Source organism: Mesoplodon mirus (assembly GCF_964341445.2).
Source record: "Mesoplodon mirus genome assembly, chromosome: 2".
In the NCBI taxonomy this organism is placed as follows: Eukaryota; Metazoa; Chordata; class Mammalia; order Artiodactyla; family Ziphiidae; genus Mesoplodon; species Mesoplodon mirus.
Genome location: NC_138977.1, coordinates 161,497,798 through 161,522,437, shown reverse-complemented (window position 1 = coordinate 161,522,437; position 24,640 = coordinate 161,497,798). Strand labels below are relative to the sequence as shown.

Genomic DNA, 24,640 nt, shown 5'->3' with positions numbered 1-24,640 from the left:
AATCTTTGCCTATTTTAAAAACTTCTGGGCATTCTCTGGCAAACATAGAGGAAAGCAAAGGAGATCCCTTGGTGGCTGCTGCTAAGTCGGCCGTCCTCCAGATTCCTGGTAGAATTAGCCCTAACTCCATTGCCTCTGAAGATTTTTGGAGTCATAAAAGATAAACATATGGTGGCTCAACAGTTGGCTACCCAACATGACAAAGAAAAATGGGTAAAAGAAAGTTGCAGGTTTGATTCTAAGAGGAGGCTATGGATTCAGTCCTAATGGCCAACCTGTTCTCACTGATTGCCTAGAAGAACAAATCTTGAATCACACACAGAAATTAACTCATTGGAACACTGATAACAGGTATCTTAAGGAAAAACAATACGACTGGAAGCCATCCCCAAAGGTGGCCTCCTGAGTATCAGAGATGTCAAATTTATTCAAAATATAACCTAGAAGAGTCTATTCATACATCTATGGGACATTTTTCTCTCCCCTCAGGACCCTTGGAGATATGGCAAGTGGACTTCAGTTGTTTCCCTCTCAAGGGTTTAAATATATTCGGTAGTGATTTTAGTATGTTCTCTCACTGTGTGGAAGCATTTCCATGTTGCAGAGTTACAGCCATGGCAGTTAGTAAAGTGCCATTAGAAAAAATTATCCCAACTTGGGGAATTCCCTACGAACTATGTAGAGACAGAGGCTCCCACTTTACAGGACAAATTTTAGTCTGTAACATTTGGCCAATTATGCAACGTTTTCACTGAGCTTACCTTCCCCAGTACTCTGGATTGGTAGAACACATCGATGAAATAATTAAACCTCAGCTGGCAAAATTAGTTGACTCATGTAGGCTGCCTTTGTCCAAAGTACTACCTTTGGTTTTGCTTAATCTAAGATCTACTCCCTCAGAAGAAAATAGACTGTTTTGCTTTGAAATGGTTACTAGCAGGATCCATGTGAATAGATGAAGGAAGGAATATATGAAGCTACTATGATTAAAGGAGATCTCACCTACTGCCAAGAATTAACTAAAGCCCTGAAATTAATACAAAGCTTGTAGAGCAACTTTCCATAGTACACTTCCTCAAAAGAAGAGGAAATGAAGCAAATGCCAAGCTGTAGGAACTACACTGAGGAAATCCAAGGAGGGAGAGAGTTGGCTTCAGTGGGAGAACCATCCTGTCCTTTCTCTGAAATTTTCTCCCATATTTCTGAGCTCATGAGAAAAATACCTAAGCATCCAGCTCTCCATCCATGAAGGCCCCATGGAGAAGAGCTACAAGATGCCCTCAGGTGTTCCTTGAGGGACCTAGCTCATTGACTCAACCAGGAGACACTCTGTTCCCCAAGGAAAATATAGCTGTGTCTGGAGACATTTGTCATGATAGACAAATGCTGCTCAACATCCTACAATGCACAGGACAGCCTCCCACAACAAAGAACCAGCCAGCCAGAAACATCCATACAAATGACGTTAGAAAGGCCTGACCTAGTCAGCTGCCTTTGAGACTAAGTCCAAATAATATGAAGTCTTTCAATGCTGCACAGCACAGGTAAAACCTTCAAGAGTTCTAAGACTCTTTACACTGAAGCAGCACACAAGGATAAAGCTCCACCTTGGCTGGTGAAAGCTTGTTCTTCAGAGACAAGATGAGCCACCTTCCACTTATTTCCTCAAAGTTTGCCAGAAGACCTCTCCCCTCTATCATGCACTGTTGCCCCAAGGGCTTGCACAAAGACAGTGAAGGTTAACAGAGTTGAAGGTTGCTCTATTTCCCTCTGGGGACACAATACAGTTGCCACACTGTGACATCTTGAAAGCTATGACTGGAGACCAACCTGCCTGTCATTCTTTGCACTGGAGGCCAGGTCTGGTGTGTTGGGTACAGGACTCAAACCCCAGGACTCTTCTCTGTGGTCCTGCCCAGGTGCCCTTTGCTAAGCTTTGTCTTCACTTTCTGCATTCTTTCCACAAAACAGCAGACCAACACAGACAAGAGGCCCACAGGTGTGAACTCAGAATAAACTTCAATAGACCAAGGCATCCATGAAATACAGAGATCTTAACTTCAATGGCAATTGACAACTAAGATAGTTCTATTTCTTTGTACAAGATAACGTTAAGAAAACACTGGGTCCTGACACTTTGGTGGGAGAAGCCCCTGGGGCCTACACAATTGATGTCGTCTTAATGCTGCAGAGAGCTGCATTCAACGGCTGGAGGTGACCCTAATGGAACTTCATTGATCAACATAGAGGTCACCAGACCCTTGGCACAGATGAGCCACATACATAGAATCAAGCTAAAATATCCCTCCCATGTCTAATAAGGTTCAGATACTTCTAACTCTTCTGAAGCTTAAAGAACATGATCTCAAAGCTGCAAACAGCCAAGTCCCTTACCATAGAGGAAGCTAAGAAAATTACGTACATCAAGTAAAGATGATTGGAGGTCAAAGTTCAACCTGACTAGGTGACTTTCCCTCTAGAACAACAAGAGGCCCAGGGTGAAGTGAGCCATCGTCCTTTGTCTGCCTATGTGACTTTATTTTTGGGTTCAACATGAAAGGGGAAGATAAATAGACGTATTATGAAATATCAGGGTAACAGAGATCCTCAGAAGAGGGAGGGTAGAGACAGCAACCTTACAGCAATTCATGGGAGGGACTGTGAAACACTCAATCTTTCAAGGATAAGGGTATGTTTCCCTGTTTTCCATAAAGAGCCACCCAGCTCTATGTTCCATGGTTCTGGACCCTGGGACCCCATCACCATGAATGCTATCATGTCTCTCTATGAAGGATCTGCTCAACTTTTTACACTCAGACCATCTGGGGGCAGGCTGCGCCCCAGTATATGGTGAACCATATATCAGTCTTTGCTTAGACCCCTCAGCCCAGGGCAATCTACCCTTGATGCTAGTTCCAGATGTGTCTCCAGAGATGTGTTCTAGATCCCCTGATGGTCACCCAGTTCTTTTATCATGTATCGTACTCCTGGATTTCATCTGCTGAATACTGAATCAGCCCACCACCCAGTCTTCTGAGGTTCCCTAGAACAGTCTTGACTATGAACCTTCTGGGAACAGACTTACGAGAGCATCAGACAATGTTCAGTTTGGAGCCAATGGAGAGCAGGAGAAGACATGAACGATGCAGCACAGGCTTGCATGGAAGAAGAAAGTCCATCCTGAGGGGACACAACCTCTGAGCTCTGCAGGAGGGTGCTCTAAGGAAAAACCTGAATAGACCCTATGGTCTGATTTCAAGAACCCCCTCATGGAGAACAAGGAAAATCTTTCTTCTACCTTGAGTACCACAAACACCTAGAACAGAGCCATAGGCAGAGATGACTTTCAGTCAAATATTTGGGCAAGAAATGTAAAAGGAACCATAACATTATCTAAAGGCACCCTTCACCCTGGCAAAGTCCTCCTAGCAATCCCAAGACATCTCCAATCTTTATCACTGAGAAGATGCATCCTAGTAAAATAACCTGGATGCCAGAAGATCCATCACCTGCTTTTCCAGTAACATCTACCGATAAAGCCCAGTCACCACTCTACCCTCTCCCATCAGCCACTCTGGCCTACTGCTTCTAACCAGAGTACAGAATAGATGTATACCTCTGGGCCACCTCCAGGAGGCTTGTTAAGATACTTCTTGACACCAAGCACAGAAACCCCTGACATTAACAAGGACAATGAGAACCAAGTTGTAGCCATCTGTCTATACAGAGAGACCACTTAATTAGAATTGGGTACATTCTCATATCTAGATTCACAACTGAAGGCCACTAAGCTCTGTTAAGGCTATGGACAGGTCTTCAGCACTGACGGTTTTGGGGTGAGGCCATGATCCGACTTTCCAGCTATGTTAGCATTCTCCCAAATTACCCAGACTTTCCTCATTAAGTGAAGGTAGTTAAGTATCCAAGAAACAAACTATACTTCTTTTCAAACTACTTATGGTTAAGACAGGAGTTCTGGATGATTCTTCTGGATGAGATGCTGTAGGCAGAGTAAACTTTTCACCAAAAGTTGACCACTAGCTAGTATCAGATAGTCCCCGGGAGGAAGTGACATTCCTGGTGAGCGGTGGTGTGTTCCTGGGATTTGGTCAATCCACCCTGTTCATCTGATATAATCAATTTGTGTGTGGCAATGGGTGAGGTGTCGCACAGAGCTACAGAGAGTCCCCAAATAAAGACTTGGAGCCTAGCAAGAAGATTGGGGGGTGTCTCTAGAAATGGGATAAAGGACCCAAAACCACGCAAAGGCCCTTGATATCACTGTTTCAGTACAACCACTTCTATTGATTTTGTCTGCTTCTTATGCCAATCAGAAGGGATTCATCCAGATTTGCTTCCAACCCTGCAGTTCATCCTCTGAACTTTCCTTGAAGGACCTGTGGCCCTGGAATTGAGACTCACAGACCTAATGGGATGTAAAAGGATATTTCACTAGATGAGGATAGCCCCAGGACAAAAAGATCTGCCAAGATCTGCTTATTTCCAGATGGGCACACGATACACATCCTTCCTGAGATGTCTGCAGTGCTGCACCACTGATAATCCCTGCACTGGAAGTGCCAAGACGCTCATCCCCCTCTGGGAATGGCTCTTACTCCAATGAGAACTGCCTCAACCAAGACTCTGCCCCTTCCCTGGGGGAAGTCACATTCCCGGGCTGCTCTGAGGTATCCAGAGGTCCAGCCATGTTGCTCAGTTCAGGGCAACTCTGGAGGGCCATTCTTGCTCCAGAACTCCTCATGGGGCTGGTTGAAACTTCTATTGAGGATACACAGTTGAACTTCTCCTTCTGCCCTATCTTGCTGTCTTTACTTCCTTTCCAGTGCTGTTCCCAAGTGTATTCCCTATAAACCTAATGCATGTGAGTCATCATCAAGGAGTCTTTTCTAGGGAAGCCAAACCCAGACACTTGACTTTTCACATGTCCGTTTTTTAATCTTTAAATTTTTAGGTCACATAGGAAATTAAACTTTTGCTGCTTAATGAGTAAACCATCATCAGCCCCCTGGGTTTACTACTGCACAGTGATGATACCGTTATTTGGAACTAAAGATTCTGCTTGGCTTATGATATACAAACCAAATTGAGAAAATTGAGGACTGCCCACAGCCTCCCTAGCAGACACGCAATCTCACTGTGTGCCTCTTTTCATATTGCAGGATTGGTGCTCTTTTAATCTGTCCACTAAGTCTAAAGCATGTTCCAAAACTTGACAGTTCTTTGATCTTCATTGTTAGCCTAAGTTGATAAGTAGTTTTTCCTGAGGACCCAGGAAGGCTTGGGGAATTGGGGAGAAAGTTCTCTGTAGACATGACGTTCTCCTTCTCCAACTGTGGTAGGTAGAGGAGAAATGAAGGAGGGAGGCAGAGAGCCATCATTTACTGGATCATACTGGTGATGGAGAGAGGATGGTCCAGAACTTTCTTTGGTCCTTTGAGGAAGACAATAAGGCAGCTGGCAACCACCACTAAAGCCTGTAGGACTGAAGTATCCCTCTCTTGTTCTCTAGTAAGCTCTTTAGAATGATAAAAGCTCCAGTGTATGTGTATTACCAACTGGGAATGGATCTCTCAATATCCTTCAAGCCATAAATTTGCTATGGTCCTTCACCAAGTTACTTCTTAGAGCACTTAAAGGAGAGAGGAGCCATGGAGTTCTGAAGCACCTCCCTGCTCAGAAATCCCAGGGGAAAAGTTCAAAATCCTGTGATCCAAGACCTCACAAGTGTCTCCTTGTACAAACTCCAGTCATTATGGCATGTGCCACTCCATTATATTTTGTGTATGAATGGCAATAAGCATAGACCTATCAATAATCACTTTAAATGTCAATGGACTAAATGTTTCAATCAAAAGGCAGAGGGTGGACGCTTGGATAAAAAAGAAGACCCATCTACATGCTGCTTACAGGAGACTCACTTCAGAGCTAAAGACAGATTGAAAGTGAGGGGATGGAAAAAGATTTCCTGCAAATGGAAATGACAAGAAAGCAGAGGTAGCGATACTCAGACAAAATAGACTTTTAAAGTATATAACAAAAGACAAAGAAGGGCACTACATAATGATAAACGCATCAATACAAGAGGATAACTCATTAACATAGGCACCTAACAGATACACAAATGGGCCTTCTTCCCATAACCCAGAGAGGTCCTCTCAGGCTATTCAACGTGGGCAGGAAACAAGGTTTTCAGCAATCGGACTGGGGTGAGGAATGTTTCACTTCCATAGGGCAGTCCAGATACCTGCCCAAGGGATGTACTTCATCTCAGTCATGGACAGGGATGCCTTCCTCCACATTAAGTCTGCACTGAACACAAGTCAATTAGGAACCAAATAGCAACCCAGAACTTTTCTGGCAGTGTGAATCCACCCAAGTGAAGGAAATGATGTCATTTCATAAGACAACGGGTCAGCCGTCAAAGGTCTGCTTGATGTGAGTGCAGAGGCTGAGTCCAGCCATCTCCCTCACATTTGCCAGGGCATATGTCAGCTTTCACAATGCAAATCCCATCCTGAAAACACAGTCTGACACGTGACTCTGTTGCAGTGCTTTATGTAAAGGATGTATGTTTAAATTCAGTTTGGAATGAGATGTACCTCTGGCTACAAAATGGTCCCAGCTATCCAAGTTCCAAGCGTTCAAAGGCTCCACCCTAGGCTATTTACATTTATGCATGTCATTATCCCCTAAAAACTTATTGGAGGCTACATGATTGTCTTTCAGCGTCATGATAGCAGGCAACCTCACAGATGATTTGAAAAGCTTCTTGAACCAAAGGGAAGGAGTAGAATTTTTAACTGACAAATAACAGACTGTATTATTCAAGGTGATGGTCTAGGACGGTAAGACGTTGACATGGAATGAAGTCATCTTTAGGCCACTTAGGCACAGAGGAAGATGGGGAAACTCAGGTACTATCTTCACAGCTGCTTCAATGCTTGCCCCAGCAAGAAAATTCCAGAAGCCCATAGGCTTCATTTAGAGACACTTCAAACAGATTTCAGTACCCAGCTGCCTGGTAACAGGGTGTCATCTCCAGGGGGCACTGTTACCATATTAATTGCTCTGCAGCTCAGAAGGGCTGGATTCTAGATGCAGCTCAGTCACTGAGCAGGAACCAAATTGAGAATTTTAGTCTCTGAAGGACGTCAAATGTGGCAAGATGTTATGGTGCCAGTTTTTAATGGAGAAATTTGTACAACATTTTCCTGTATCCAGGGACAGATCATGAAAGAATAAGGAAAACCAAAGACACCTGAAGTGTACTAATTCCCTGCAAGTGTCACACAGGCTCAGAAGTACCCCCTGGTTGTCAGTAACAGGCTAACTGCCTATAGGAGTGACAGGCCTTGTGCTTCATTACCACAATCACTCAAGCAAGGTTTACAGAGCCATGTGTTTCCCAGTGTAGACTCCTTATCTAGATTCTCATTCCTTGGAGATGAGCTACCTGGATGCCATCCCATAAACAGGAGGCCTAGCCTTTTCAAGGAAAAAGACACTGAACACGAGGATTCTCTAAGGTTGAAGCCATAGCCAAAGACACCCAAGAGGTGACAACCTCTAATCTTCAATTCTCTACAAATAAAATTTAGAGAACAGAACAAAAATGGTTGTCAGTCCTTTTAAGCCATTCTAAGACCCCAAAAAAAGCCCACTGGGCTGTACTTAATACTCAAACTTCATTAGAACAATTATTATCATGTATTTGCCAACACTCATTTTGGTCATGGGACATTTTATCCAATGATACATCTGTTTACACATAGCCTGGCCTGTTGTCAAAATAGAGGCCAACCAAGGTATCTCCTCCCCTCCACCCCCAGCTCTGCAGAGAGTCTGAAGTTTCAACTCCCTTGAACAGACTTTTCAAGCCCAGCTCCCAGCACCCGAGATCTGCCAGCACTCAGGGTTACAATCCTTTGCCCAGACACACCCACCTCACACTGGCCCCTGGGCTTGGTCTAGGAAATTCCAGGACATTTGTTCAACTCAAAGGTAATACCATGTCTCCAAATATAGGAATTGCTGATGAACAGCTGTCCCAAACACAAGCCCTTTTCCTCATCCAGCCCAGCCAGGACCTGTACTTCATGGTTAAAAATGAAGCAGGAAGAGAAATTCTCTCTTTTCCTGAAGAGATAAGTCCACAAACCTTCCATGAAAGAATCCTTCCTTCCCTCCTTTCCTTTAAAGGAGTCTTTCTACTGGCGTCATAGCTCCCTTCACGCAAATGTCAGGCAACACTAATGCTCAGGTAAACTGAAGAGATACCCAGTAGCTTATGAAGATGGCACCACCACATCTGACTTGTGGACCATACTGATACCATCCAGGCTTCCATGTTTCCACATGGATTAGAAATAGTCAGTGAGCATTACATCAGTGAGCATTACAACACAAGAATCTAACCAGAGGCAGATCCAGAAAAGCACAGCCTGGAGCCATTCAAGACACCCAGGGATCGAGTCAACTCCAGGTACCTCCTCATGGCAAACTGATAGTCACTCTTCAAATAACCTCACCACCACATCAGGTCTCTAAAAAGTGTGAAGGCTGATGCTCTTTTGATGTAAAGAAAATGTGTCTTGTATTCTAAACCTCCCCAGACAGAGGACAGATCTTTGTGAACATGACCTTTATTCTATCTGCTACAGTCTGAGGACAAATGTGTGAATAGAGCTATAGTCAATGGTTTCATTGGCAACTACTTCACTTATGGTTAAAGAAAAAGAAAGAAAAATTCAAGCAAGGTGTAAAGACCTCGAGTCAGGCACAGCTTCTTGGCTTGGAAAAGTAGGTGATTACACCTTGATACATAGTGAGCAGCTCACTGAACCTAGGCCTTAGGACCTTTTCCTGCCCAGGCCCTACTCCACCCACCCCCACACTGGCTTGACAGTAAGGCAGTTTGCACCTAGAGTACCCACTGGCAGAAGGATCTGCTTCTCTGAAGTTAATTTTCTCACAACTTGAGAGGGGGTTGGATGTAGGGCTGATTACCACCTAAAGACGCCACAGGAGTCAGGCAGCTCTTGCTGACAACCCCACCCTATGGTGGTCCCTACGGCATCCATTTTACTATGATCTCCCATACCTGGGGCAATAATTAAGGTCCAGTGAGCAGGTCACTGTTTTGCATTTCTATCCATCCCGTGTCTTGGGCTGGAACCCCAGTTCTCCTAAAGAAACCTGGATTTCTAGATTAAGAACACGTCCGTGACAATTAGTGTCCTGCCTCAAAAGAACTGGAACTGGTCCTCCAGGACTCATGTTTGGAAGACAATCAGAAAGGTCCTGGAATATGGAACAGAGCGGTGCTTTGGAGAACTTCAGTAATGAGACCAGAAAGGCTTCCCAGCACAGAAGAACTTTGACCACTGGTTCAAGATGACCAACCAGAGGACTTCTTTTGTGTGCCTACTCCCTTGGCTGGTAAGAATAGAAGTCACCCTGCCTTTGGTCAGAGGTCTTTGTGATTCCTTGTCTCAATGAGACATTCGGAGTCCCAAGACAGATGACAGTGAACTATCACAGCTGTCATGGAGGTATGATCTTTATTAGTAAAAAGCACTACTTCTGGCATTTAGCATGCATCTCCTGATCTAGTGAATACATTATTCAATCCTCAGTGAAGAGAGTATCAATTTGCTTTCTCATGGGAACATCAGCACTATACATTCATAGCCTCATCCTAGAGTTATGTCAACTTTCCTACTCTCTACAATAAAATCTACAGAAATCTTGATTATATTGGCATTCCAGATTATGTTGGGGAGAGCGGGCAAGATGGGCGAGTAGGAAGACCCTGAGCTCACCTCTTCTCAAGAGCACCCCAAAATGACATCTGCAAGAAGACCATCAATGAAAAAGACTGGAACCTATATTGGCATTCCACAGAAGATCCTGCTGGTCTAGTTTATTCCTGACATTGTTTTGTTAGAATTGAAGACCTATGTGCCAGAATGTGGTAGGTAAACCTACAAAGATTCAGGGCCTGCCACATCACTGCTGCTATTAAGTGTCTAGGGCATGCAGGACATCACTTCCTACTTCCAAATTAAAGGACAATTTACTGCACCTTTTATCTCCTACCATGAAGGAACTGTAACTTCAAAATTGGTAGGCCTCTTTGGATTGTAAAGACAGCATATGTCACACTTGGGAATAGTGCCCCTAACCATTTTTCAGTGGGCTCCAAAATCTGCCAGTTTTGAGTACCTCTGGTCTGGCCATTCAAAATACAATCTGACAGATCTCAGTGTTAGCCACACCCATGGTAGGAATAGATGCAAGTTCCTGCAGAACTCAACAGGAATCTTCATTATATTGACTTTCCACAAAAGGTCTTTCTGATCCACCTTATCATTGGTGTTATATTGTTAGACCTGGAAATCAGAAGTATCAAGTACTCCGGAACACACCTATGGCCAGAATGTGAGAGGTAACAGCAGACGCCTAAGGTTGCAGAATAAGTTCATACATTTGCCCATAGAAAACTTAACTTGGAAATTGGCTCCAAGTATAATACTGAGACTTAATAGAGACTGAATTCCTAGCCATGAAGCATCAAGTATGGGTTTAGAACTTCCCATGATGAGCTGGACACTGTAAGACTTAAAAGCATAAGGTCCAATGGGCACCAGTGCTACACAGGTAATAGTGAATTTGTGAAAGTCCCAAGCAAATCTAAGGTCACATTTAAGTTACAAGAACAAATGACTCCATGCCCCCATCATCCCCTATCTCTGTTGCACTTATACCTCTCAGCTCACACCTGTGGCCCCATGAAGAAATCCCTGTGACAAGGAGAGAAAAGTAAAGCCCTGGTTCGTAGACAGATTCATTCAATAAGAAACAATGAATTGTTAATGGATGGCTGCAATCTCATGACTCCTTAGAGGATACCCTAAGGAATATTGAGGGAGAATTCTCCCAGTGGGCATAAGTTCAATCAGTACACTTGATCATTTCTTATGAAATGAGGGGGTCTAAGATGGTATTCAGAATCCCATGCATTAGCAAATGGGTTGGCTGGCTGCTCAGTGCCCTGAAAGCATAAAGATTAGAAGATTAGAGACAAGGAGGTCTGGGGAAGAGGCATGTAGAAGGACCTACGGGAATAGGCACAAGGCATAAGTTGTTTGTTTGTTTGTTTGTTTGTTTAAATCAAAAGGCAGTGCCTACCAGATCATTCATCACAGAAGATGTACTCAGTAAGTGGACAGGATGACTTGTCCAGAAGTCAGCCGGTTTCTGTGCTCAGCCCCCTAGTTGCTTTGCAAAAAAGTCTACCCATTTCATGGGTCAATATCATGGCTCCCTCTCAAAGCCAATCTAGCTACTGCCATTGTTTTAAAGCTGGCCTGTCAGCAACAGAAACAGATGTTAAACTTCCATACAGTGCCACCCAGCCTCTTGTTGGCAAGGTGATTACATCTGACCTCTCCCCTCCTGAGAGAAGCATCCATCCTTCTGTGATAATTATTCTGGATTTGAATTTGCCTTCCATGCCCTGGCACTTCCATGCACAGTGCCTGTGTTAGCACCATTAGGGGCTTCCAGAATACCTAACTTACTGCAGAAATGCCCATATTAAGTCACCTGGAACAAGCAATCCATCTTACAGAGACACATGATTACAGAAACCTTGATTTTATCATATATTAACAAGAAGCTGCCAGACCAGCATGTCATTGAAATGCCCTCTTACGTGTCCAGGTAAAGAACCAGTTTGATGATGAACTGCAGAGACGGTGTGTTCTGTAAGAAACCCACCACACAGATCTCCATTTAGGGAAGGACGTGCTGCTTGGTATGGAGCACAGCCAGCAAGAGCCTCCAGCTAGCTGTCAGTCCCCCAAGGGCAGCCCACATCCAGGGGCCAAGTGAGCCAGGAGTAGAAGTCCCAGCCTTATCAGTCTGGTGTGGGATGACTAACAGAAGATGCCTGCCATGGCACTCTCCACCTGGTTCTTGGTCCATCTTCCATCCCAGTCTGACTTCTGCCTAGACCTTCCTTTGCCCCTCTGATCAACATTATATACTCCAAACCCTTGCGTTCCTAAGTCAGCATCTCAGAGTATCCTTTCCAGGAAACTCAACCGCACAACCACCATGAAATATCAGTAGCAGTAGACTCAACGTGGTCCAATGGGTGTAAGGAATCATACTGGTGATTCCCGCTTTCATAGTCCACCTGAGTTTGCTAACAATTCAAGACAGGAACTGCAACTTGAAAGCATCATGCTCATCACAATGGTGTTGGTGTACTTTGCTAGCAAACTAGCGGCCATTAAATGATGCCGTGTCTCCAAGAGCTAGAATATAGGTCTGGGAACCAAGGAGTGGAATTAAGTTTCTCCCTTGTCTTAACACCCAGTGACCCAATTGGGAAATTTGTGCTTTCCATCCCTACAAGTTAAGTTCAGCAGGTCTAGAGGTCCTAGATCTAGATGCTTATACCAAGGGACACAAACAGTGCTCTTTTGCCAGTAGACTATCAAGATTTTCTGCTACATGAGAGGAAAGGGGAAAATGATTCATTGGAATGTTGCTTGGTTCTTCCACACCCAATGTTAAGCATAAATAAGCAATTGCAGCAAACATGGCCTGATAAGGTCACCAGGGGTTCAGACCTCTTAGAAGTGAAGGTCTTGGGCACTCACCAAAATAAGCAACTTAAACCAATGGAAGTGTTGGCATCTATGGTTGAGAGTAGAAGGAGATAAATATTACATCTTATAATGATGGTCCTTATAGACAACCTGCAGCAGTGATTGAAGATCTGGGTGCTCATAGCTGCCCATCACAGGTAGACATAGAGGTATACCACACAGCTCTCTTCTCGAAAGCGCTTGCTGTCCATCTGTGAGGAGCATGGCTACCCAATAGCCTCCAGCTGTTAGCCCACATTCTTAGGGTGGCTCCAAGCCAACGATGGAGGGAGCCTAGCCATTTCCATCCAGTGTGGGATTCCTCAAACTGGTCCTCTGCTCCAGAGCTCCCTGTGGGACTGGCAGAAAATGTCAGGGACACATTATGGTCTGGCAGCTCCCTCTGCATAATCCTGCCTCTTCCCCTTTTACACAGATGTTATCCCCCAGTAAATCTTCGGCAGTCCTAATTCTCTTGGCATATGCTTCCCAGAGGATAACAGTACAACCACTGTAAAGCATCAGCAGCAGTCTACTCAACATGGTCCAAAGGGTAGGAAGAATCAGGAATGTGATGCTTTCTCCCAGTCCACCCAAGTTCACCAGCAGCTTCGGGAGACCTCTCCAGCACATCCATGGCTTCCCCACCTCAATGCCCGCATGTGTTTGCCTGACTACTTTCTTTGGTACTACGGGAGCTCGCTCTGCCACAAAGTGGAAACTACAAGGGAGTTAATGTTCTTGAGGGTGCCCACTCCCCAGCTAATGAAGGAGAGATAGTCACTGAGTGACTGTCAACCACCCCATCACATAGGGGTGTTACCAGATGAGCATTACACAGTACCATATATCAGAGGCTCCCCAGCAGGATTGAACCCCAGAGGCCCATAGAAGTAAACCCACTTTAACACAACCTTGACATTCTCCTTCCCCAGTCCTGCTTTCCTCACTCTCACTTATGCTTCCTGGGATCACCTACCACCCGTATCCTTGTCTCAGAGTCTGCTCTCTGAGAAAGGCAAACTAAAAAGTCTGAATTTTGTGAGATTACAGTCAGATTGAGCCCAAAATTCAGTGACACTCTGTTAGGAATGAAGGTTTGTGTCCCCCCTTCCCACCCCAATTCACATATTGAAACGCTAATTCCAGTGTGAAGGCATTAGGAGGTGGGGCCTTGGGAGGTAATTAGGTTTAGATGAGGTCATATAGGTGGGGCCCCCATGATGGGATTAGTGTCCTTCTAAGTGGGAGGAGACTGGAGTTCCTTTGCCTTCTACCTTAGGAAACAAGAGAGTCATCTGCAAGCCAGGAGGAGAGCTCTCACCAGGAAGCCAATCTCCTGGCACTTTAATCTTGGGCTTCCCAGCATTTTCATCCCTTTAGACCCAGCAGGTCTCTAGCTTTTCAAACTTCCCTTGCCTCCACCTGATCCCAAAAGGCTGCAGTGCTTCAGCTACACTCTCCCCAGTAGTGTTTCCAGATTCACATCTCTGCTTCTCTGGAAGAAGTCTGGCTCTCAGTGAAGGTGGCCACTGAACAGGGGTGGAGATTGCACTGATGGAGAATGCAGCCTCACCCTCCCTGGCACTGAGCAGAGGTGTGTGTGTGCCTGTCCCCAAGCCCTTCCTGTTCCTCCCTGAGTCTGATCCGGGAGGCTCCAGGAGTCCTGAAGGATCTCTGTCCGTCTGATATCTAGCCAGGCCTGGCCTATGGAATCTCGACCTGGGAGCCTGGGGCTGGGCTCTCACTCCTGGTTCTAGTGTCAACAGAAATCCTCTTTCTAGAGGAAGCAGTTTACTGGCAAGTTAAACCATAAGCTTAAGAAATTTCTCTCAACAGTAGAGGAAGTCTGGATAGATTTAGATTTTCCTGAAAGCCTAGCTATTGAAATGTAGTTGTGGACCACTGGGTGTGTTACCAACGTGCGATATATGTAAAGTATGTTTCAATAAACACTTTAGGCTTTGCTAGAATCACTACAAATACTTGCTGGATATCTATATGTGAGTCATGAAGTTAGAATTTTATGGTTTACCCCTGTACCTTGAATACTCAAAAATCAAAGATTTAGATTCAAAGTAAAACACGGTAACTGCTACCTCAGATTACTGTGATTTGTCATGTTAGGCTTTTTGAATTTGTAGAAAAAGCCTAACTGCTTCTTATATCCTTTAACAATTTCTGGTGCCTTCGTCAAGTTCAATTTTAAAATCATGGTTCAAAGGGAAGTTTCAGGCTTTATATTAATATTTTAGATAAGAATTTCTCATTACAGATGAAAACTTATACCTGAGGCCACATGAGTAACATCACGAGGTGTTCACAATCTACAGGATTCTAAAGAAATGAGCTTACCTGCTTAGTACAGGACACTGGGCGAGCCAGATCCCAGGCTGTCCGGCAGGAATGGAATCAATTACCCTTCAAAAGGTAGGTGAGCTTGGTATAGGGGGAGGCAAGTCACACAGGATCAAGATTCCTGGAAGGAAAATGGGGCAAGAGCAAAGATGTTTAGGCGGAGGAAAGATTCCGCACTGATATCCTCAAAACCCATTCTTTTTTTTTTTTTAATTAATTTATTTATTTTTGGCTGTGCTAGGTCTTCGTTTCTGTGCGAGGGCTTTCTCTAGTTGTGACAAGCGGGGGCCACTCTTCATCGCAGTGCGCGGGCCTCTCACTGTCACGGCCTCTCTTGCTGGCTCCAGATGCGCAGGCTCAGTAGTTGTGGCTCACGGGCCCAGTTGCTCCGCGGCATGTGGGATCCTGTAAGACCAGGGCTCGAACCCATGTGCCCTGCATTGGCAGGCAGATTCTCAACCACTGTGCCACCAGGGAAGCCCCAAAACCCATTCTTGAGTCCCCAGAGTTTCCCGCCTGGCTGCTGGCTGAGGGGAGTCCTTTGGCACCACCTGGTGGCCTCAGGGCATCACAGCAGCAGACATGGAGAGCAGAAGCCTGTGGAAGCTTGACATTCTGGTCTCCCAAGCCCACCCTGGGAGATGCTATGCTCCCTAAGAATATCAGACCTTGACCTAGACAACCGAAATCTTGGAACACCCTTAAAACCTACTCAGCACTAGGGTAGGCCTGGGCACATCTTTTCTCTAGCTGCATCTTCTCTGCTGGCCCTGCATCAGGCTCAGGGCTGGGCTAGCCCTGGCTAGGCTCACTACATGACCTCCTGGCCAGAGAGCACCAGAACACAGACCCCTAAGGAGCTCCCAACCACGTCCAACTTGAAGCAGCTGGCTGAGCCAGAGATGCTGTTCACAGGCAGCAAGACGTGCTAAGATGAGACAAGCCCATCTCTGGAGAAGCTGGAAATGCGTTCTCTTTAACATGAAGGCACCCAGTCACATCAAGCTAAGCAGGGCTTGGGAGAAGTCCTCTCCCAGATCCAACCTGCAGGTGGAGTGGTCCTGGTGACCAGGGCCTGACATTAACGTCCCTGTTTAGATGGTTTCTGTGCTCACTGTTTATGACCTATGAGTGACATGCGTCACCTGCTTGTCACAGTCAACATCCCACGACCACCTCTAATACACCCGACAGTCTTAACTGCCTCAGGTGAGGCTTGGAGAGCATTTAATCAAGAACAAATTGCACGGAGTCAAGGAGATGGTTCTGCGTACATATTACACTATGCTCACTGTGTATGTTTATGTCTAAGTATGTTCCTAATAAGAGATCTTAAAATTCACTTTGTCAGGCTTCCTGGTGGTGCAGTGGTTAAGAATCCGCCTGTCAATGCAGGGGACATGGGTTCGAGCCCTGGTCTGGAATAAAATTATTTTAAAATTTATATTTAAAATTTCTCCTTTATTTATTTTAAAAATTCACTTTGTCATGCAATAACCAGAGGGAATAAAGTAATTGCTATGGTTCATTCCTTTCCTTAGCAGTAATGTGTGCAGAACAAAGGGTCAGAAATATGGGGGCAGAGCAGCATTTATACTTTCCATTCCAAGTCATGGACGAGGACAGTCTAGTTTGAAAGCCCATAACCCTGCCCAAGTTGACAAAGCTGACAGGTATTTTCCAAGGATGGCTTCAGTGTATATTTTGAAACTATAATATACCCACAGTACAAGAACAGCAAAAGTGAATTGCCTAACGAGCCAGTTAAGGTGGTGATTTTGTCAAATCCACTCACTGCCATCTGGCAGAAGTGATACATTTCAAAGCTTCACAGACAAAAACCATGATCCTTAATATAAAGCCCTTGTTATATACAGGTAAGTCAAAGGGCTTCATGAAAATGTTTACTCTTCAATCACAATTTATACTATTGGGGTCGCTCGTGCCTTCTGAAATGGCCAACGCTCTGTCTATGGAGTATGCCTCTATATATAAACATTTTCACTTAAAAAAAACAATTTACACTATTGGAAGCTCAGAAAGTCAGGCCACATATCACAGATGACCCTGAAGAACTTGGTTAACCTGCAGATTGCTTTTATAGCCCTACCCACCTATACCTCCCCAAAGCTGCATCATGGCCCAGCCCCCCGCAGTGCCGGCACTTGACTACCAAATGGAGACCAGTAGGGGACACATGTGACAAGTTCTGGCCACTCTGACAGCCTCCTCCCCTCTGTGAGAGCAAGGAGCTCAATCCTCTCTTCAGTCTCTTGGCCAACAGCTCCCTCTGGCCAGAGCCCCTCAGCACAAGGACCGGCACCCCCTTCTCTGCAGGCCCACAGACTACATTTCAGAAGCAGGAATTATTCTAGGAGAGTGAACTCAGACTCAACAGGGATGGTAACTCCTTGGAGATTCTCTGGGCTCTGAGAGGCACAAGCCCAGGGGTTATAAGGATGCCCCATGTTTAGTGCTGGGGTAGAGAGGGCAAGCTGTCGGGCAGTGCATATCCTCCCCATTCTGCACGGCCACTCGAGTGGGCACACTGGCCCCCTTCAGATGAACACACAGCTTGTTCTTGAGGTTGACCTTCAAAGAAAGGGCTTGGGACATCCAACCTCTCCTTACCAGCAGGTGCCCCAGACGGTTGTACCAAGTTATCAAAAATGCCTCCATGGCCCCCACAGCCCTTTCTGGGTACTTCTCTCACCAGGAAAGACAGGTCCAGCCACAGAAGACCATCCAGGACCCCCACACTCAGTCACTCCAGGGCAGGTAGGTGGTGGAGGGCAGGAGACCACACACCAGGATAGCTTCACAGGTATACCTTATCTATGTGCTCCACTTCACTGCATTTCCCTTTTCGTTTTTAAACAAATTGCAGGTTTGTGGCAACCCTGCATCAAGCAAGTATCAGCACCATTTTTCCAACAACATGTGTTCACTGCATGTCTGTCACAATGTGATTCTCCCAATATTTCGAACTTCATTACTGTATTTGGTACGGTGATCTCTGATCAGTGATCTCTGATGTTGCTATTATAATTGTTTGGGGGCACCATGAACTGCACCCATATAACTGTGTCCTGACGGCTCTACCAACTGGCCACTCCACCATATGTTCCCCTCTCTTTGTGCCTCTGAATTTCCTGAGATACAACAGCATTGAAATTAGGCCAATGAATAAACTCTTAGAAGCCATTGTAGGGTTAAATGAAAGGAAGAGTCACATGTCTCACTTTAAATCGAAAGCTAGAATGATTAAGCTTAGTGAGGAAGGCAGGTCAAAAGCTGGGAGAGGCCGAAAGCTAGGTCTCTCGTGCCAAACAGTTAGCCAAGTTGTGAATGCAAAGGAAAAGTTTTTGAAGGAAACTGAAAGTGCTTCTCCAGTGAACACAAACGCACAAAGAAAGTTCAACAGCCTTATTGCTGACATGGAGAAAGGTTTACTGCTCTGGATAGAAGAGCAAACCAGCCACAACATTCCCTTAATCCAGAGCCTAATCCAGAGCAAGGCCCTAACTCTTTTCAATATGAAGTCAGGGAGGTGAGGAAGATGCAAAAGTTTGAACCAACAGGCAGAGGTTGGTTCAGGAGGTTTAAGGAAAGAAACCATCTTCCCTAACTCAGAAGTGCAAGAGGAAGTAACAACTGATGATGTAGAAGCTGCAGCAAGTTATCCAAAAGATCTAGCTAAGATCACTAATGTAGGTGGCTACACTAAACAGATTTTTTTAATGCAGAAAAAACAGCCTCATATTAGAGAATCTCATAGCTGAAGAGAAGTCAACGCCTGGCTTCAAAGCTTTAAGACAGGCTGACTCTTGTTCAGTACTCATGCAGCTGGGGAATAAGTTGAAGCCAGTGTTCATTTATGATTTCAAAAATCGTAGGCCCTGGGGCTTCCCTGGTGGCGCAGTGGTTGAGAGTCCGCCTGCCAATGCAGGGGACACGAGTTCGTGCCCCGGTCCAGGAAGATCCCACATGCCGGGGAACAGCTAGGCCCATGAGCTATGGCCACTGAGCCTGCGCATCTGGGGCATGTGCTCCACAACGGGAGAGGCCACAACAGTGAGAGGCCCACGTACAGCAAAAAAAAAAAAAAAAATCCTAGGCACTTTATTATTCTAAATGGACTCTGCCTGTGCTCTGTAAATGGCACATAGCCTGAATGACAGCATATTTTGTTAACATGGTTTCCTGAATATTTTAACTGTTGAGACCTACTGCTCAGAAAAAGATTCCTTTCGAAGTATTATTGCCCATTGACAATACACCTGGTCACCCAAGAGCTCTGATGGAGATGTAAGAGATTTATGTCGTTTTCATGCCTGCTAACAACATGCATTCTGCAGCCATGGATCAAGAAGTCATTTTGACTTTCAAGTCTCATTATTTTAAAAACATTTCATAAGGCTATAGCTGCCATAAGGAGTGATTCCTCTGAATCTGGGCAAAGTACATGAGCTTTCTGGAAAGGATTCGCCATTCTAGATGCCATGAAGAACATTTGTCATTCGTGGGAAGAGGTCGAATAAACATTCAAAGGAATTTGGAAGAAGTCGATTCCAACACTCATGGGTGACTGAGGGGTTCAAGACTTCAGCAGAGGAAGTAACTATGGAGGTGATAGAACTAGCAAGAGAACTAGAGTGAGGTGGAGCCTGAAGATGTGACCAAATTGCTGCGGTCTATAACACTTTAACGGATGAGGAGTTGCTTCTTAGAGAAGACAAAGGATCTACCTGGTGAAGATGCCATGAAGACTACTGAAATGACAAACGATTTAGAATGTAACAGCAACTTAGTCAATAAAAGCAGCAGCAGCAGCAGAGTTTCAGAGGATTGACTCAAGTTTTGAAAGTTCTATGGGTAAAATGTCAAACAGCATTTCATGCTACAGAGAAATCGTGAAAGAGAGTCAACGTGGCAGGCTTTATTGTCATCTTATTGAGACATTGCCACAGCTACCACCCAACTTTCAGCAATCACCACCCTGATAAGTCAATGGTCATCAACATCGAGGTGAGCCTCCCCACCAGCAAGAAGGTGATTACTCACTGAAGATTCAGGTGGTGGTTACCAATTTTTAGCAATAAGGAAGTTAATGTACATGCTATTGCACAGTTAATAGACTACAGTGTAGTCTAAACAACATTTATCTGCATTGGGAAACCAAAAAACGTGTGACACTGATATTTGCTTTTTTTGTGGTGGTCTGGAACTGAACCTGCATATCTCCAGGTATGTCTATAATGCATAGAACTGGCCCCCTTCCAGGATTCCTGTAAGGATGTAAACTTTTAATGGCCAGTCAGTCCAAAGAACTTCTGAAAGCATGATAAAAACTGTCCAGTCTTGATTCTGAAAGATGGGATTAAAACTAATATTTCTATTTTTACTCATCACTAGACAAACCCTCTACCCCCAGGTATCGAGGACAAGGCCTGGAAAGATCCCCCAAAATCAAAGGATAAGCATCATGGTGAACCACTCAAGGCTCAAGACTGGCTGCCTAAGGAAAGTCAGGCATGTTCCTAAGTGTTGCAGAGTATAGCAGGAAATCTTGTGAGGCAGAAACAAGATGCTATTGAAGAGCTGCAACATGGTTTCTATTTTCTGCCATTGGATAAGGAGTCACTGGCTTCAAAATCTGCAACTACTTAACAGGGAAGATCTTCATATAACAATTCATTGTGAAAAGGACTGAGCTTTCAGTTCTGTTGACTCTTAACAACCAATGATCCACAAGTGTCCTTGAAGAAAGAATCTTGACCCCCTGAATGGATGGCTGGGCTTCCTCTTCCAGAGGTTAACGTAGCAGATATGACCTTCCTAGATGTTCAGTTTCAAGTATGAAACTACAAGGAGTTGATTTTGTCACCTGTGGGGGGTCTTATTCCAAAAGGACCTTAGGACCTTATGTCTTCTACATAGAAGCACCTCCAGAACCAGTTCATTGTTTGACAGTTCGTCAAAGTGCTAAGCACAGAATTACCATTTGACCTAGTCATTCCTGTTAAACACTCAAAAGAACTGAAAACATGGATTTCAGCAGTTACCTGTACACCAGTATTGACTGCAACATTCACAAGAGCCAAGATGTGGAAACTCCATTATCCATCAACAAGTGAAGCGAAATAAAACTTGGTATATCCAGGCAATGGATTGTTATTCAGACCCAAGAAAGGACTGAATTTCTGACACATTGTACAACGTGGATGGAATTTGAAGTTATTTAGAATTGTTGTAGTTGTTCAGTCAGGGACGAAAATGAATCCAACACACGAGATGTATGTGTTAAAGCACAGTGGTAGAGGGCTGCAGCTCGCTCAGGCAAAACAGCAAAGCCCTCAGTCCACTATGGCACATTTATTTAAGCTTTATCTAATACAAAAAGGTTCTTTTTAGCACAGGCTGTGTCGTCCTTGAACATCTAAGCAATGCACCTCCTTACTTTCTTATGTTCCCAATTATACCAAGGACATGCGTGGATCTGTGCCCAGAGCAATCAGTACTGCTTGCAGTCCTGAAACATTCTCACGCACCCAGCTTCTTAGGTGAGCCGACTCTTGGGTCACGTCTTTTCCCATGTCCACAGTTACACTGCTACATTAATAAATAAGCCAGACAAAAGGACAAATGCTTTGTGATCAAATGACATGAAATAGAGAATAAGCAAGTTAATTAATAGATTAGAAGTTGCCAAGGGCTGGAGATGGGGGGAATGGGAGTCATTGCTTAATAGTTGCAGAGTTTTTGTAGAGTGCTGAACAAGTTTTCAAATTACCCTAACAATATTGTACAACCATCACTAATGATTGCCACCGATTGCATACTGATTGTAATGATTGTATACCGTATGCTTAAGATAGTTCAAGTGGCAAATTTTATGTTGTAGGTATTTTATCACAAAAGATGTTTTGGGGAAAAAAACAGCTCACCTACTTCAGGAAGAGATAGCTATAGGCTCAGCTGTTATAGACAATGTTTCTATGCCCCTAAAGTTCATATGTTGAACTCCTAACCCTCAGTGTGATGGTATTTGGAGGTGGGGGGCTCTGAGAGTATTAGGCTTAGATGGGGTCACGAAGGTAAAGCCCCATGATGGGGCCAGTGTCCTTTTACTGCGAGGAAGAGACCAGAGTGAAGAATCAAAGAATCAAAAGGAAACTCCAAGCATCCTTAACAGATGAATAGAAACGAAGGGCGATACATGTATGCCAGGTCTCTTTCAGCCATTAGAAAGGAGTAACGTTGACACATGTAACAAATGTGGATAAACCTCAAAGATTCTAAATGAAGCAGACACAAGGACACGATGTGGCCTTATTCCACTTGTACCAGAGCGCCCTGAGGAGTTTCCCCAGCTGTGTGGCTCTTTCGCATGCCTTGAAGCCACACATCTCACCATGAGGACATAAACCCAGGAGCCCATGAGGAAGCAGCCAGGACCCAGACACCTAGAAAGCGCCATCTGGTGACAATTCAGAAGGCATCTCCCTATAAAACCAAGGGTAGCCATCAGCTAGAGCCATTGAACTGTAACTTGCTTCATCATCGGTAAGATGCCCTCACTGGTCAACTCGCTTTGTTTACCAAAACGTGCATATCCTCCCAGCATCACGTAGTCTAAAGTTAGAAGACCCCTTCACCACCCCTATAGATAGTATCTGACATAGGATTCAAGATGTTAGTGTACAAGTTGTTTTCCAAGAACTTGGAGTCAGCTGTTGTCTAGTTCCAGCCGCAGCAGTTAAGACTGGTTAAGAACATCGACCCTCCAAATGGGCATGTGCGAGTGTCCGAAGGATGGCCTTTTGACATCAAAGGGCCAAAAACTCCCTCAGCTCCTACTGCCATTTTCCAAACATGCATCCCATGAAGAAGCCTGTAGCTTAGCTGCACCTGTGCAGCACAATGACTACCTCACCTTTTCCTTATTTCCAATCACCATTCCCCACGCTCCCCAGGCCACCCTGCTTCTTTGTCCCATAAATACACTGAGCCCCTCCCCACTGGGGAGGTGGGTTAGAGATTCATCCTGTCTCCTTGCTTGGCTTCCTCATGGACAAACCCTTCCTCTGCTATAAGTCTCTGCATCTCAGCGTTTGGCTTGCGGGGCTTCGGGCTAAGGATCCCAGTTCGGTAACACCCGTGCATCAGGCCTGAGTCCACATTTGAAGACTCTTCCCCTTATTCTCAGTAACCCAGACATCCTTCCCTCCACCTCCACTTAAAGGGGCAACAGTTGCCACAAGAAGCACCTGGACATGCGAAAGCTGAGGGAACAGGACCCTTGAGAAACATGCCCCTTACAGACAGGAGGCAGTCGTTTCTGGCACCCAGGGGTCACAAGACAGACCCCATGTGGCCAGTGAGTCCTGTCCAACCAGGGGCTTAGTGAAACCACACCCCACCTCCTCATGCAGCAGCACGGGCTCAGTCCTGCCTGAACACCTCAGGTTAGGCTGCACCAAACTTTTGGCGGGAGAGGAAGGAGCTAAGGAAAGCCTGCTTCCCTGTCCTTAGTGAGCTCACAAGAGAGGCAGCAGATAAGGCCCAGTGTGATCCCAAAGCAACAGAACCTACGGAACATCTGAGCCAGATCACATAAGAGGCAACATCCAAGCACTCAACACCCCTGGGAGGCTCCAGGGAAACTTCATGCTGAGCACCAGAAACACTGCTGTTATCAGCACATCGTCCCTGCCTTCAGGGAGCTTGCAGTCTGGCAGAGACTATAGCTGAGAAGGCACAACTTTGACATCAGGTGACAAGTAGCAGCAAGTCCTGCAAGTTCACCATAATGGCATCCGAGCACAGTGGGGCACCGACTCCAGGGAGGGAGGGTCCCACTTCCACTGGTACCCTTACAGAAGCACTCCCCTGGATCCTGGCTGCAGTCCACACTGTCTGCCAGCCTCTCTTCCCATCATGGCTCTAGGACACCACCCTCAGTGCTTCTGCAGATTTGCTTAGTACACAAACCTGGCAAAAGAAAGTAGAAATAATTCTGAAAGACTAAAACCAAGGTATATCATTAAGTACCATGCAAATGGCAACTAAGAGGCAGAGGCATTCAGTGACGTTATCAGACTTCCAGATTATGGCCTTGACTCCTGTCACCAAGTTCCCTCTCCCAAGGCAGGCGTTCTCTGCCTCCTGGTGTTTGTAGCCTTTTATGGTGGGTAGGAAAAGCCAGACCTCCCACACGCATCTGCCCCAGAAGCTCTCCCAGCACAGCGAACTGCTTCTCACACATCTCGCGGGAAGAGGCCAACCCAGCCTGGACCACGAGGAATGTCCATTTTGAGGTCCCCAACATCCGCCCAGGGCAAAATTCCTAGGTTTAAAAAGAGATTCTTCAGTTTAGGAAGTCCTTTGTCTTGCTCTGACCTCAAGCTCCAAGGTACCTCTCACTCGTAAAGACACATGTGGGAAGAACTCCACGTCCACTGGAGCGACTGCCCCCCAAACCACCTGCCATAATCATCCCCAGCACCACCACCCTAAGCAGATAGCCAAAGTCCCCCGTAAGTCTGGACTGCCATGCACCAGGGCATCAGACCTTACCAAAAATCTCTTGAATTTCTTGT

At 45.3% G+C, this 24,640-nt stretch overlaps 1 long non-coding RNA gene across 1 annotated transcript in view; it reads right to left on the bottom strand.

Annotated features, from left to right (window-relative positions):
• LOC309792452 overlaps positions 1-15,387 on the bottom strand; it is a 50,820-nt gene extending 35,433 nt beyond the window's left edge. Inside the window, exon 1 of the long non-coding RNA XR_014291719.1 lies at positions 15,036-15,387. This is a non-coding gene — a long non-coding RNA (uncharacterized lncRNA). The remainder of the gene's footprint in view (positions 1-15,035) is intronic.
• Between the last annotated feature and the right edge of the window lie 9,253 nt (positions 15,388-24,640).